Source organism: Cryptomeria japonica, chromosome 5, assembly GCF_030272615.1.
Source record: "Cryptomeria japonica chromosome 5, Sugi_1.0, whole genome shotgun sequence".
In the NCBI taxonomy this organism is placed as follows: Eukaryota; Viridiplantae; Streptophyta; class Pinopsida; order Cupressales; family Cupressaceae; genus Cryptomeria; species Cryptomeria japonica.
The window spans coordinates 552,881,570-552,899,575 of NC_081409.1; positions in this window are offsets into that span (position 1 = coordinate 552,881,570).

The following is an 18,006-nucleotide window of genomic DNA, read 5'->3' on the forward strand; positions in this document are numbered from 1 at the left end:
AGCATCAACTTAGTCATTATAATCATAGAGTAGGGTTAGCATAATCACAATGTGATCAAAATCCCTTAAGCAATATGATCCATCATGAATAATGAACACATATAAATCATCATCATATCCAATACAATCATGAAATAGGGTTAGAACATAGCACGATACCATCAAATCATCATAAAGTAGGCTAAGCTAGATAAATATAATTCTTTGATGTACAAAAAGACAAGATGAATCAGGGAAGGGCACTACATCTTTCCCCACTTGGGCTCGACTTAATCCTAGAAGTCGCCAAGGGTTAAGTTGAAAGCATACACATATCAACCCAAAACTTCTTAATTCAAACATTTCCTAGCTCAAAGTAAGATAATGACAACAAGAGTTTCCTTTCTATGCTTCAATAAATAGTATGCAGATGATTAGAATGTTTTACATGATGTCATTAAACAATTTAGACAATCATATATTTACACAAGCCAATTACTCATAACAAATAAATCTTTTTTTTTTAGGCAAAATTTAATATCAGATTTCAATCACTCCCACTCCAACCACCTATGATCATTTACCAACATACCATTAGCTAGTCAATTATCTATATTAAGCATAAAACTAGATATCATAGAATTACTTTCTACCACTTAATTTTTATTTTCATTTAATGTCACACACAAATTCAAATACATACATATATTACCCTTATTCAAACTTATATCCTACCATCCCTTAACTATAATCATTCAAAAACTAAATATTTATGGTGATTCAAGAAGTACGGTCATCTAGATACACAATACAATCTCATACAATTCATTTTCAATCCACCCTACTAGAATTCATTGAGCAAGTACTTTCTTAAAATTCAATAGGGTAAGGAGTAGCATTTTTCCATAATTTGTCCATTCAATCAAGTAGAACATCTCATCAAAACCACACAACTCCTTTGCGAATTGAAATTTTTTCTTACCTAACCAAGTGAAGACATAATGACATACATGCAATGCATCAATTTTGCTTCATTCATCGCACATACTTTAACATGACCTTTAAAGTATTAATTAGTAAAACTTCCTACATTATTTATTCAAGAGATATCCTACCTACTAAACAGAAATCATGGATGCAATACATAAATTTGATCTTCAATTCAAATTTATTCCATACAAACTTTTCTTTTTAATATATGCAAATATGATATTCATCAACTATTTTTTTTTTAATGCTTGTATTTGATATCAATAAACTCCTAGGCACTTTGAATCTTATACCCAAATAGAGATAAGAGGAAGGAAGAGCATTGTCAAACAATCATTATATGCACACAAGAATTATTTATGAAGAATTTGAATTTCTAGACATACCACATCTACTTACATCATTTTCTAAGATATCCAAATTCAAGCTTCCATGAGGTCTCCTAACATTACAAATGCAGCTAGAAATCTCAAGTCCCTATTGAAAGATATAATTTACTCAAATAATCTTTTCTTACATGCAGAATCACACACATATATATAAATGCCTGATAGTTCTATTTGGCACCCATACTTCACTAGTTAACTTCCTTACGTTTTAAATAAGAGAATAAATAAAAGAGAAGGGCATCATTAAGCTACAATTTTCTTATATATAGGTGCATCCCATACAAGTTCTTCAATTTCACATCATGATCTACACTAATCATCCTTATATGCATAATACAAACACCTAATCTTACTATTCATAAGAAAGTCAACATAACAAGCTAATTAGTTAAGAGATCACACATAATTCTCTCATTCTATATCATAATCATTTATATAAGAAAACAACCTCTAATATTCAGGTAACACTAGAACAAAGAAATCAAGACCACATAGAATCATATAGACTCACATCATGCATAAGAAATGAATATACGTATTGCACACAATTATGATTTCTAGGAAGGATTAGGGAGAAAACACACATCATCGACATATAAGAACTCCAAGGTTTGAATGACATTTTCCAACACAAATCTCAAAGAACAACTCAAGTCAAAGAAAGCATTATAGCACACCACGCAAGAATAAGAGCAACGACCTTAACCAGAGATCCCAATGTTTGCAATACAAGCTTTGATACCAGAAGTAATGCCCACCAAAATACCCTAGAGAAAATAACTAACGTAACTAACAAATAGAGATTTTTTTTTTTAAAACATTAATTAGCTTCACATAAATGCATAGAACATCAGCAACATAACCATACCATAACAACAAATAATGCAAGTGGAATTGGCATCATAACCATTATCATCTCAAGACATACATATATCTATTCACTCTTTCCCCTAGGGCACTTTAATGTCACTACTTACTAACAACAATACATAAACACATCCATGTCATGAAACCATTAACATCCATTTCATTTAAGATCTACTCAATTACTTTCTTCCTATCATGAGAATTATGAGCTATTAAATACATATCTTTGTAACCCCAAAAATTTTCTAAGATCATTTTAAAATACCAAATCAAATGTTCCTATTTTCCTTTTTTGCAAACCATCTATCATAACAATATCACCTTTTTCCAACTAAACATCAGCTAATGCAATCTAGTTCATTTCCTTTAGGAGTAACCATACAACCTACAAGCTACTCATTCATAATCATATTCCTAAGATAACCAACATTAAGGAATAACATCTTTTTTATTAGAACTTTCACTTATATACATACACGAATAATTTATCTTGTCTACTTCTATTCATAGGCACACACAAGATATTCCAATCACATTACTAAATCATTCAATTCTTTTCCAATCTAGAGTTACATACATAATAAATATCTATTTGCATCAATCATAAACTATTACAACTCATCATGATCTCATTCTTCCACAAGTTCTATTACATATGATCACGAATTACTAATTACATAATCTCTAGCCATCAATTATCCATACTTATCCAATCTCCAATTCTAAAGTATAAACTATTATATTTCACAATGAAAGATTCCACACAAGTCTAAAGCATAATTTTCATTTCAATTTGATAAGACACGCATATTTCCAATCTAATAGCTTCATTACTCATCCATGAACCTTAATCCCTAAAAGAATATATATTGATAAACCAAGATACATTGTAGGGCCAACAAGGATTACTACACTATATTTATTATAAGAGTGATGGTCACAACCTACCACATCCTACACCATTTATCACATTAGACTTTCATACATCACTAAATGCACATCAATAGATCCATTCACATTATTTCCATAAATGAATTAATATCCAAGATACAACAAATACATCCATGTGTTCTCTTACAAAAGTCATAACCATGTCCCATACATTAGCTATCATTACATATATGTCATAGGGGCATAGCTCTCATCTGCATATACAATTAACCTGTGAAATCCACAACACAATATATCACATCACATCACAAGGCTAAACATAAATCAATAAACTCCTAGAGGCATAATTAACAATCAAGGCATAAGGATAATTGACACATGTAGGGAAGAGTGTCATCACATGCTAGCCTCATGTGAAATCCGCCTCAACCTTTGAGCCAAACAAGGGAGAACGGTATACCACTTCGGAGGTCTTCCCAATACTAGATCCCAAAACCACCTCCCTGGGCATCATTGGGGTACAAAATCATAATCCTCAATTTAATTATCTTGATTATGTGAATTCCTATTTACCCCAACCCGCTAATTCAACTATTATTATTATTATTATTTTTAGGCAAAAGTGACAAGCCACTAATAAATTATATTTATATAAAAACTGGTTCATGAGCTTCAGGAGGAAAGAATTAGTAAAGAAAACCTCCCTTCTCAGCTCAAATACAAAATACAATATTAGGTAAAGGGCCTAATCAACTACTTGTGAGTGCAATTACAAGCATCTTCCATATTGCACTTTGTACATTTGAAATCAGATAAGATCTTTGAAAGGATGCCTATAAAACTAGATTTTACATATATGTCGATCCATAACCCATTATATTAATTTATCATAAGAAGATAAATAAACATATTACAATGTATAGCAACAAAAATTAATATTTTAAGTTTTCTATTTCTTGGAAAGGCATACTTGTCGAAGAAGAACTATTGATGGTCGACAAAAGTCATAGGGATAGGTGCCCAATATGAGGGAAATTCAAAATGGTGGCTCTATAAATGTCCCATCTACCTTGTAGTGCCAAAGGTAACCAGTTAGTGACCTCAAATGAACTTGTCAAAGGAGATAGTAGAGGTTGAAGATTTGGAGAGACTCGAGCTCTTTCCCGTGCGGATCACAGAAACCCCCAAAATTCTGTTTGACATACATGTTTACCTTCAATCATGTGAAAAATGCAAAAAAAATCCCCCACAAAACTATTTGGCCTTCATTCTTCCATTGAATGTGGGATAGATAAGATTTCCCCTTCCTCTGGCATGTTGGACAATACACCTCCTATTATATTGCACTAGAGTTCTTGGTCACCATTTGAAGTACGCTCTCCTTTAGTAGTCGTGGCACCAACTAGGGAGGACATTAAGGTCAGGGACTACACTCTATGAAGAAGCACCTGAGATTTGGTGGCTAGTGAGGTGGGTGGTCTCAATATACTTGAGGAGAAGTAACAGTGCATCAACTTTTCTCCATGATCTGTCAAACAAATCCGGACCCAAAACCTTTTGATACTTTTCAATTGTAAATTGAAGATAGTGTTGACCTCTTTTCTCCAGTGTTTCTTCGATGTTGTCATACAATGATACATACGCATGTCCTTTCAACAACAATTGTCTTGCAAACATACCCCCTACTTCTGCATGTCCATTCAAAAGATCATAGCTTTGGATAGCCCTAAGCAACTTGTTTCCTGGTATGTAGATTTCTTGAAGAACTCTATGAGAAATTTCCTCTAGAAAATCCAGTGATTGCAATAAATCTAGGGCATTTGATAGGAAGATAGAAACTAGTTGTGAGGGGAAGATGATTTTGTTTGATTGAGGAAATAGGACTTCTTCCCCAATTATCCTCTTGATTCTTCTCTGTACATGCACATTTGCCACCATGAATATTTGGTCAAGGTCATGATCCAAGATTTGGCTTGAGAATGGCTTTTCCCAACTAGAAACCCCAAGGTTGATCCTGTAATTTTGCGGCAAATACTCCATTTCTCAGAAACGGTGGTCTCTATAGAATCCTTCACAACACTCTTTGTGAAATACCACAATGAAATAGAACTATGAATTTAAGCAAGAAAAAAAAGAGGAATGTAAATGCTAAGGACATACGCCACTTGTTTGGTAACAATGATTAGGACCTACCTCCAATTGTAAAGTTAAGATGCAAACACAAGTCTCCATAGGGCATAATCTAATAGAGGATAATAAGACATGAATGTATATTGAAGTCTATGCAAACCCTTATGTTTCTACCTATCTTTAAATGATTTAAATGCTTTTTTTTGTATGTCACACGAGCCACCATAAATGAAAAGGTATAATGGCAGAATGTATAAGCCAATTGTAATTATATTACCATCATTGCCAAGTACGGACTCAATCCACAGTTATTAAGTATTGGATGATTTGTCTAATCTAGACTGTCTCTAAAAAGGCAATATTTTCCATTATGTGCAATCAAAATTGAATTTACTTTACTTGCCTCATCAAATGTCTAATGTATCCATTGTTTTTATCTTATAACATGTCAACATTTATGTGAGAGTCGTGTTTTCCTACCTCCGACATGTTTTATTGATGTGAGAATTGTGTGTTGAGAGTTCTTTTGCTTTGAGTCAATTCTGGCTCATCTGCCAGATTATTTGCCAATGTCTTCCTTAAGGATTTGGTTGAGATAAGGAATTAGTTTAATATCAGTATTCCCTTTAAGTGACTCGACCTCATTATGATCACAACCCATGTTTGCTAGCCCATCTACCAATTCGTTGCCCTCTCTGAATGTGTGTGAAATGATATATGATTCAAAGGAGTTCAGAATGTCCCAAATTTGTTGGAGAACATAACTAATATGCCAATTTGAGGATCTCCTTGATTTGCATGCATTAATGATTAAAGAGGAGTCACCTTCAATGTGTATTCTCTGAATCCTCATTTTGTTTGCTAGTGAAACACCGAGTAGGAGAGCGTAGGCTTCTACTAGATTATTTGTTCCATGTGGTAGTGAAGAGGATTTGAAGGCTAGTAGCTCCCCTGAATGATTCCTAATGCAAATTCCTTCTCCCGAATCTCCCATATTACCCCTCGAGGCTCCATCAAAGTTAAGCTTTACAAAATTAGTTTGAGGGGGTTGCCAAATTGTATGTAATCTAGTAATCCTTGAGTCACCAACTATGAGTTGATTACCCTTGACTGGTAGGCATAAACCCTTCCATTTTTTCATTAATTCCCCATCCCATGAAGTGAATAATGCATCACTTTTTTGGTGTTTTTGAACATACATGTTTACTAATTCAGTGACCAATTTATCCATTTCATAAAAAACTTTCTTTATTGCTAAGGTATGATGTCTAAAAATCCTCTTGTTGCATTCCCATCATATTGACCATAAGATTGTAGTTGGTATAACTATACATATGCATGAGAAGGAGGATGATTTGTGGATAATGGGCTAGGTTTGAAAAAGTTCCCAAATTGTAGATGGCAGGGGCATAGAAAGTTCTATTTTTTGCATAACAAAAGACCAACACTGATTTGCAAAGGGGCATTGGATAAATAAGTGGTCCACATTTTCAATAACCTTGTCACACATAACACATTTAAATTCTTGTTCTATTTGAAGGTTGGCAAGCTTATCACTAGTGAGGATTCTTTTCTTTAGTGCCAACCAAGAGAAGCACCCTGCCTTTAGCATGACTACATTATTCCAACAAAAGAAGAAGGCTAAGTGGTAATGTTGTTGATTTGTCAAATTTTTGAGTGTTGAATATTCATTTTGAACTGTGTAGTTTCCATTCACAGTTGGGGCCCATATGATTTCATCTTTCTTATTTTTCAAGTAGACTATTCTTTGTGCAAGTATCGAGTGGAGAATCTTTTTTGGCTCCTTTTCAATTTCAACTTCATTTTTGTCCTTCCAAATGATTTTCCCTAAGTAAAGAGTAGCTCCACTTACATAGTTAATTAATGTATGTCCCCATTTCTCAATGAAGATTGGGATTACCTATTGTAAATGGAAGTTCTGAGCTAGAGGAGGATAGCCATTCCATGAATCATACCAAAAATCAGTTGATTCCCCATCATGAATTTGCCAAGGAATATACTTTGTCACTAAATCTCTGGAGCATATCATAAAATTCCACATTATAGAACCTTTGAATGGGTTTGACATGGAGAATATTCTGAGTGGATTGCTTGAGTCTAATTATTTTTCTTGCATCATTTGGCACCATTTTGACTCTAGCTTTTTATACATACTCCACACTAGTTTTCCCCCAAAAGCTTTAATTTGTTTAACTAGATCATGCAGCCCCACCCCCCTGATTTTTTCTCTATTGCCATATTGTTTAATGAAATCAATGGGATTTTCTTTTCTTCAGATAGGTTTTCTTTCCAGAGGAAGGACCTAATGATCTTTTCAATTTATATAATAAAATATTTAGGGGCTTTAAGGACTGAGATGTAGTAGTTTGGAATGGCGGTTAAAATAGATTTAACAAGTAGGATCCGAAATGCAAAAGATAACCATATAGCCTTCCAAGAGGATATGTTGTTCTTGATTCTTTCAATCACATTGGTCCAGTAAGAACTCCTATTAGCTCCCATGAAGAGAGGTATACCCAGATATGTACTCGGTAAGTCATCTGTCTTGAATCCAAGGATTTTAATGATTTTTGTCTTCAAGGGAGCCTTGGTATTGAGAATATATAAGGTGGATTTTTGTGTGTTTATCTACTGCACTGATACCGATGTGTATAACTCCAGAACTTTCTTCATTTGGCTAGCTTCTTGGACAAAATATTTCACATATAACAATGTATCATCAACAAAGAGAGAGTGTGTTACACAAATGGGTGTGTTTGGTAGATGTATCCCTTGCCAAAGACCCTTGTTATGTTTGGATTTGATCAACTTGCTGAAGGATTCTACCATAATGATAAATATGAATGAAGATAGGGTATCTCCTTATCTCACTCCTTGAGTAGCTGCAAAGAAGCCTGCTGGAGTTCCATTTATGATTACTGAAAAGTGAGCTCCTGAGATACATGCTATTATCCATTTGTACCAGCTTGCTGAGAACCCAAACTTATCTAGAACCTTTAGTAGGAAACTCCAATTTAATCAATCATAAGATTTCATCATATCAATTTTAGCAATGAAAGCTAGTAGATTTGAGGTGTTCACTGAATGTAGGACCTCATGTGCGATTAATGCCCCTTCATCTATTTCCTTTTTGGGTACAAAACCACCTTGTTTTAAAGAAATAATTTTTGGTATTAAGTGTTGTAATTGCATGTAGATGACCTTGGTGATGATCTTGTAAATAGTATTGCACAAGGAGATAGGCCTGAATTCAGCAAATTTTTTGGGTTCCTTCACTTTTGGTAGAATGGCAATGTTGGTGGTATTGAAGTTTTTAAGTATTGCTTTGCTTTTCCTTGACTCTTCAATTGCTGCTAGTAGGTCCAAGCCTAAAACATCCCAACGTTTCTAGAGAATATGGTAGTGAAGCCATCTGATCTTGGGGCTTTATCTGTAGCTAATGAGAAAACTACTTTTTTAACTTCTTCGATTGTAAAAGGCTTCATTAGATCTGCATTATCTTGATGTGTGATCAATTGTGGAATGTCATTCAAAATTTATGTTACATCTTTAATAGGGACTGAGCAAGTTGTATTGGCTGGAGCTAAGAGATTTTTGAAGAAAGTAACCCCTTCATTCTAGATGTATGTTGCATTCGTTAATGTGCATCATATATTAATATCATTAATAGTGAATATTGTTGAGGGTGATTGCTTAGACTTAGCAGATGCATGAAAAAACTTTGTATTCTTGTCTCCTTCTTTTAGCCATAACTCCCTAGATTTATTACTACAATATATTTCCTCTCTCTTGCATAATTCTTCCTAAGTTTCTTGAAGTTGTTTCTCATATGTGGTTGAATCAAGTCCATGTGTGATTGTTTTCTCTTGAATATCTTATAATTGCTTTTCTACTAAAATTTTTTCAGCAAAGATGTTCTTAAAGACTTCAACATTCCATACTTTAATTCTGATTTTAACATATTGCATTTTCTTATCTAATTGAAACATTTTGGTACCCTTTTGTTGAGGAGCACTTACCCACCATTGTCTCAGGAGTGGGAGAAAATGTGGATGCCTAAACCACATTTTTTCAAATTTGAAAGATGGATGATGTGAACATGGTTGTTGACCCTTCATAATTTGTAATGAGATGGAAAAATGATCAGACCATACAAGGGGCAGTATATCAGAAACCATATTGACATTTTGAAGAGGCCATTGATGAGAAATGAGGAATCTGTCAAGTTGCTCTGTAATTTGAAGGAAGTTCTTTCTTTTGTTTCTCCAAGTAAATTGGCCTGTGGTAGGAATTACATCTTTCAGGTCATTATCAGCAATGAAGGCAACAAAATCTTGAATTTTTTTCTTTTCTGGAGGACAGATACCACCCTTTTTCCCTGGCTAGAAGTTATTGCATTGAAGTCTCCTCCCAGGATGATATTATGATCTACATATTGTTGGATGAAGCTTGTTAGGGTGTCCCATAATCTCCTTTTTTCATGAGTGGAAGTTGGTCCTTAAACATTAATCAACTTAAAAGATAGATCAAACTTTTGAATGCTAATAATTTGCCAATTGTGTCCTTCATGTAGAGGTTTTGCACTGATGCAGAAGCATCCCCGGTTCACAGCAATCTTGCATCAACCAAAAACATTTCCATTATGTTTTGTTTGTAGTTTCAGTTTTCCTTTCTGTGTGTCTCGGTTTTGGCTCACCGGATCCTACGGAGTTGGATTCTACTTGAAGACTTGATCATCTTTCTTACTTTCAAACCTTTTCTTATTTGGATCACTTTCTGGCAAGATATCGCTACCAATTTCCATGATAGTTTCTTGTTACTGATTGTTCCTTTGTTACCGATTTCCTGAGACCTATTTTGGTGATCTACCAGAACCCATTCTGAAGCTTGTGCGGCCTTGGACATTGATCTCGATGTTTCTTGGCATGTGGCTGACCTTTTACGTTTCATCCTTTGGATTTTTTGGAGGAATCTCTTAGTGGAGGCTGACCTTGTTCTTTGGGTTTTGATTCTTTTGGGCTGACATGATCCTTTGAATTGATATATATATATATATATATATATATATATTTGTAATCATACTTTAGAACACAATCAATTGAAGATCAATTAGAATCAATAAGAGATAGACTATGCCTAGAAGATAGATCTTTCGATTCAAGATCCTCGTGCGACCTATTCTACCAGGCCTGTGTGCTAGTATGTTGTAACCCAGTTATTACCAGTTGGATGTAATAAAATTTCATGCAATAAAACTATCTGTTATGCATTACCTCCATCATATTTGTGTGTTTCCATTGTGTTTACTCTTGCTGACCGGTTTGGACTGGTCTCCTTGTTAGGCCCAATATGGAAAGCTAATGTACTGAGAGGGGAGGGGTGAATCAGCACTTTAAATCCTTTCTTCAACAATAACTTTACTGTTATGAATAAACCAAAAAGTACTGTAACATAACATAAAGCTAAAACAAATAAATAACAATCATACATGTTTCACTCCATAGCACATATATTTTCGTTACGCAGAAACTCTTAGTTAGAGAGAAAAACTGCAGTGGGGATGGCACCCACAACTTCACTACTGCAATAATAAAGGTTGCTCGGTTAGAGCTACATGTTTATCTATTTCTGATAGCTTACCCTGTTAGGAGTATCAAGATCATTAGATCTACCTTGCTAAAGGATTTTACAACACTTATTCTAAATGTTGCACCTGGTTAAAGGCTTTACAATTTATAGACTTTGTTAGAGTCTTTTACCCTATTAAAGGTTTCTCTTACAACTCAAAATATTACAATAAAATCTTTACAAATATCTGCAACTTTACATCTGAAATGTTATAGCAGATTCTATGTGCTCAAAATGAGATTACCTTGCTTATAGCATACCTCGGTAATCCATAAAGTAACTCGGTAAACCCTTCTGTTTACTTTGTTCCTTGATTGTTCTTTGAAATCCTTCTCGGTGACCTCTGTGTCTCTGACAGTCACAATACTCAGTGCTTCCTTATCTATTACACATGTCTTGCTTCATATATCTCTTTATTTGATCCTTAATTCATGTTGTATAAATAGATCTCTTATGTTGGTGATGTGTTCATTGCTTCGATCTTACAAACATGATTTATCGAATGAATAACCATACAAAATATTTCATTGGATAGATGACCTCAAGATCATACAAAATCTTTAAGTGCAATTTCCAATGTGATAACGGTTCTTCATTCCTTGATCTTGTAACACATTTCCCATGTGTGTCTAGGTTCAATGAATCTGGTAACACATTTCACTCGGTGTGTGTTAACTCGGTATATCATTTTTGTTGCTCAGTAGACATAGAGTGTTACTCGGTAGACAACTCAGTGTATACTAGGCTCTGTGACTACTTTCTTCTATAATCGATTTCTCTGTGCTTACCGACTGAATATTTTGGTAGTAGTAACCGACTAGAGTATATAGAATGACTTTGGAAATTAAAACTAATGGCAACTTAGTAAGTAGTAACAATCTCCCCTTTTGACATTAGTTTTGAAATGTTTGACAAAACTTCATTCAAAGTCATAACTCAAAAATTGATATACTTACAAGATATGACTAATCAGACAGTATATACATTTGTCAATAAAATAGTATATACAGATATACTCCCCTTATCAATATATTCTACAAAACTCTAATTATGCATGCGATGTGATCAATATTCTGTATTAACTTCTTGGTTGTCACTGCTTGGTATACTCCCCCTGTATACTACACTCCCCCTTTGATACTTTGATACTATACTCCCGCTTTTTGACAAACATCAAAACTTAGTTACCATTTGGTGGAGGCAACTGGTCAAAAATGGATTTGTACTTTGTCCTTGCATCGGTAAGAGTGATAGAGAGGTCATCCTTGACACTATCCATGTGTGAGTTCTTTGTTGTAATGTTGGCTAACAGTAAAATTAGTCCATCTAAGGTGCTTCCCTCTGGTTGAGTGGATAGGGAGGTGGCCTTCTTGATTTGTTCTTGGACGGAGGACAACTGTGGAATGAATAAGGTTTGAAGAGTCATAATGTCCATCCTTATTTTGTGTTCTTCATTCCTAAGTTCCAATTGTTGAGCCATGAGCTTTTGTAACTTTGTATAGAAATGCTGAATAGAATTTGTCTCAGTGGTCAACTTATTTGAGAGATTGGTGATCTCTTTCTCAATCACTTCTGTTTTATTTTTTATATCTTTAATGAATAAAGAGAATGTACAGAGTTTCTGAAATAAATAAAGAATGTGCTTGAGTTGAGGGGACAACTCAACAATAAATTTGACAAGTTTTACTTTGCCAATAGCAATGGCTTTCTGTACCTCTTCAATCATTTTTGCAATGAGCTCTTTGTCCTTCAATTTGCTCAAATATTCAGATGCATCTACTCTAGATGTCTCGATCTGATTGAGGAGTACATCCAATTGAATATGGATGGCTACATCTTTTGACATTGTAGCTTCAGGTAGCATATATGTTAATAGTGCTTTCACCTTCTGAAGTACTTTATTTTTCTTTTGAATAGCCATTTTTTTTCCTGTTCTGCTTTGGCTTTGGATAGTTCACTGAATTCAATGAGTGCTTGCCCTTTTAATTTGGATATGTCTACATTTGGTAACACTATTGGTTTTGAAAAATCTAATTTGAAACTATGCTTTTTCATTTTATTTTCTTTAGCTTTCATTGATTGAACTACCACAATGGCTTGGGAGGCTTGTTGACCCTCGATAGGTTGCTCAGTAGAGGCAATACTTTTCTCAATTTCTTGAACCTCTGATGTAGCCTTCGGTGAATCCTTGCTCGGGGTCTCAGTTGTAACATTTTCAGTGCTAGAAGGAGCTTGAGAAGTTTGTTCCCCGGTGGCCTAAGAAGTAGCTTCTCCTTTTTTAGACTTGTGACCCTCTGTTCCTTGTTCAGTATCCTGAGGGGCCTCGGTTGAAACAGGCTAAGTGACCAGAGGATAGGGTTGAACTTGTTCCAAAACTGGCTCATTGGATACCAGTTTGGCATATGCATTCCCTTCTATCATTTCCTATTCTTGTGCCTCGGTGTCCATGATATCCCCATTAATTTGTATAGTGTTAGCAGGGTCTTGCTCGGTGATATCAGGATCTTGCTCGGTGACATCAACCATTTCAACTTCAACTTGCTCACCAACATTCTTGATTCAAAAGATTTCCTACCATTTTTCTTTGGTCTCATTCTCTACATCCAAATAAAGGCCATTCATCAATTTCAAGGCTCTTTGCTTGACTAGGAAGTTTGTGGGGTAGTTTTTCAAATGTTCATTGATCTCATCTACCGACATGTCTAGAAAGAGATGTACCAGACTTCTTTCTCTCATCTTCTATTCTGAGTCCATGGCATATTTCCACTTGTTATCAATATGCGAATACAATTCTTTTGGAAGAGAATTAGTTACTTCCAATGGGACCAATCAAAATTTCAAAAGAGTACAGATTACAGCTTCTTCAATTTGTCTCTTTTCTGCATTAGATCTAGAGTCATATTTTATATATCTGAATGCTCCAAATCCACCATATTGCTTCAAATTAGCACAAAAGTTATCAACACTATGTACTTCTTCCTTTTTACTCTTGACAATATGAAATTTACTTTTGTCTTCAGATTCGGTGTCACTAGACTCTTTAGTCAAAATGAGTCTCCTAGTAGATTTCTTATAAGTTTTTGTTACCTTTGGTGTGGCAACATTCTTTGGTTTCTTACTCAGTGATGCTGCAAATGATCTTGTGTTTGGGCGCTATACTGAAGGAGTCGGTGATACCTTTGATGTATCTTGTTTCTTCCTTTTCAAAACTTTCCCTTTAGGCAACTCAGTGCTCAATGTAATAGCTACCTCTTGGGCTTCAGATTCCTCCTCGATGATGACTAGAGTTCCCTTGACATGTGTGGAGGAAGAACCGTCTCCAAATTTCTCCGTTAATGCCTTGACCATTTTTGTTGCTTTACTTGTAGCCTTTGGTACTACAATGCTCATCTTAGCTTTCTCTTTAACTTCTTCATAGGTTCCATACCTGATTTCTATAGCATGCCTTGGAAGTGTAAGAAAAGCATCTATCTACTATTGTGTGATGTCAAAATCAATCTTGTAACCCATAGGTGACAAAGATTGAGTTGTCGGTTCCACAACATTAACATAGCAGGAGTTGGTGTCTACTTCAAAGCATATGTCATCCTTGTATTTCTCTACTAACTTGGGTGGAATTCTATACCTGTTATGCATCTTTTCTTGAAACTTGCTAAAGTAATCATCCATAATATCATTGAAGTTATCACCTAGCTATTTGATGAAGTCATTGATTTGATGGGTGATTGGTCGGTGTAGCTCCCAAACTACATTACCGACTGATGGAAAGAATTTCTCAAAATAGAAAAACATGCATACCAAAAGTGATCCAAACTTCAGTGTGTTAGCCGAGTTGTCCTTCTTTGGCTTCCTTATGGTGTTTAGATTCTCAAACAGGTTTTTCAACAATACTTCACATAGATCAGTTTTCATTCCTTTCTTCACAATTTTATATGCTAAATCAACTACTGCACAGGATACATTGTTTTCCCTTGCTGATTGAAAGAAACAATAACCTATTACTCTAATTGCAAACTTCAGCTCTGCATCTATGACATTGTTCAGTTTCAATCCTTGCAATCAGACTCAACTCTGGTTAAAGTGATCAATTCCTTTTGTGATATCATCTTCTGAGCTCGAGCATGATCAAAAATAGGGTAACCGGTGATCAAGAGAATGATTTCATTGGTGATCTTGAATGGTTGCTCCTCTAACCACATGAAATCATCATGAACACTTCTCTAAACAAACTTGACCCATTGGGGTTTGAAGACACAGGGATAGGTTAGGACTTTTGTCAATCCCTTGATTTTAATGGGTTCCTACTTGCTATCCAATTTCCCATCGGTACATAATTCATCATATGTGTCCTTGATTTCAACATGACCTAGTTCTTCGACATGACACTTAGTGAAGAATTTGACATCCTCAACTAGAAAAACCCTATCTGGAATGAGTGAAAATGTAGTTTTATCATCCGGTTCAGATGCTACTTTGGGAGTTAGAGAGTATTTCAGTGAGGGCTTTTCAATGTTCTCAACAATGACAGGCTTCTGGATATTAGGTGCCATTTCAAATTTTGGATAATCACTTAACAAAAGATCCTTAGGGTTTGAAAACTTTTAAACAGTAGACACTTTCCACTTAACAAATGTAAAACAGATATTCACGACTGATATGATCAGTAAACTAGCTTGACAATGTGTTTTGATTTATGTAAATACCTTGAATTTCGCTTCAGAGGAGGTTTGATCACCTTTGAATCGCTTTGCTCTGCTTCCTTGAAAACTTGGTAAGTGTAAAATGACTGTGCAAAAGCTTTAAGTACACAATATACCTTATCGGGCTTCATGCAGTTAGGTCAAAAAATATTAAATGCACTCGGTACCACTTCCTTTTTATGCTTTTACCGAGTAGCCAGACTTCCTATATTTACCGACTAGACAGGCTTCCAAAAGACTTGATAAAATTTCAAATTTCCTAATGCATCTTTAGTTATGTAGATTTTGAATTAAGTACATGATAAAAAAGGAATTGTTTAAGGTTTAACCTTGAGAGAATGCAGTCCCTTCATACCTTTACCGATTAATTTGGAATAAGTGCACCTAACTCGGTAGATAAGGTGCTTTCTTCATTTGACACAATTTCCTTCTTTTTCCAAATCATCTATAATTTGCCTTTTATTTCCTCAGTGTCTCCTCTAGGTTGATCTCTGCAATCTCTAGCCAAGTGTCTAGCTTTGTGACAATGAAAACATGCCATACCAGGATTTCTCCATGATCTTCGGTTGTTCATTCCAAATCTTATAAAGCAGTTGGCACTTATATGTCCATATCTTCCATAGAATTCACACCATATCCTTGTATTGTAATCCCATGGTACTGCTGAATATTGTCGGTTAGGATTTATGTGAGTTCGGTAGCTTCCAGTATTTGCTCGGTGTGCACACCACATATAGTTCTTTTGCTTAAACCAACACTTCTTGGTACTATGTCCATATCTATTGCAATTTTTACAAAACCCTTTGAATTTTGCCTTCTGATAATTGCTAGCAGACTTTGTCCAACATTGGTTAGATGTGTGACCATATTTATTGCAATTGTAACAATAACCATTAGACCTTGTGACATTCGGTTGCTTACCTTTTCTGATTTGGCACATATTAGCAGTATGTCCTTGTTTTCCACAGTAGTTGCAAATAAGTTTCTTTCCTTTGATGTTCTTCTTGTTTCCAACTTGCTTTGATGATTCTCCTCTCTCGGTCGTGTGGATTCCCTTCTCGATAGAGTCTTTTCCTTTGTAACCAAGTCCTACAAATTTGTTGGGTCTTTTTGTATTAAGTTGCTCATCCAACATCTTTGATGCTTCATAACTCTTCTTCAGTGTTTCTTTGGATTTCTTCTCTGTTTCAAGTTCATCAGTCAGTCTTGATAGTTCAAGTTTTAATGCTTGATTCTCATCATCTTTCAGATTTGCTTCATGATGTGCATAACCCAATTGATCTGACGGATTTTGTTGAATCCCAGTCAACCTTGTGATTTCATCATTCTTTACAGATACAATGCTTCAAGCTGATGTTTTTCTCTTTCTAGATCTCTTACTTTATCCTCGACTGTCCTCAATGCATCAAGATTTTCAGTCATCTGTGTGCTGAAATGTTCATGTCCTCTTTTCATTACTTTTAGCTGATCAGTCAGTGCTTTGTTCTTTTCTTTCAGTTCTCCAATCATCTCTTCAGTCTCTTCAGATATACTATTCTCAGATGATGTCTCAATTTGTTCCACTAACTCTTGAGAGTCCTGCAAATCATCAGACAATCTTCTTCTGACTTTCAATGATTTTTGCATTTGTCTTTGCATGTCTACAATCACTTGATTAGCATGATCCAACTCTTCTTGCAGATACACAATTCTCTGAGATTGTTTATAGCCTTCCATTGATAAGATCTTTTTCTTTAGGCTGTTAATCCCTTTTCCAAGATTGAATCTTTGATACCAATTGTTAGGCCCAATATGGAAAGCTAATGTACTAAGAGGGGAGGGGTGAATCAGTACTTTAAATCCTTTCTTCAACAATAACTTTACTGTTATGCATAAACCAAAAACTGCTATAACATAACATAAAGCTAAAACAAATAAATAACAATCATACATGATTCACTCCATAACACATATATTTTGGTTACGTAGAAACTCTTGGTTAGAGAGAGGTGGGGATGGTACCCACAACTTCACTACTGCAATAATAAAGGTTACTTGATTAGAGCTACATGTTTAGCTATTTCTGATAGCTTACCCTGTTAGGAGTATCAAGATCGTTAGATCTACCTTGCTAAAGGATTTTACAACACTTATTCTAAATGTTGCACCTAGTTAAAGGCTTTACAATTTATAGACTTTGTTAGAGTCTTTTACCCTGTTAAAGGTTTCTCTTACAACTCAAAATATTACAATAAAATCTTTACAAATATCTGCAACTTTACATCTGAAATGTTATAGCAGATTCTATGTGCTCAAAATGAGATTACCTTGCTTATATTATACCTCAGTAATCCATAAAGTAACTTGATAAACCCCTCTGTTTACTTTGTTCCTTGACTGTTCTTTGAAATCCTTCTCAGTGACCTCTGTGT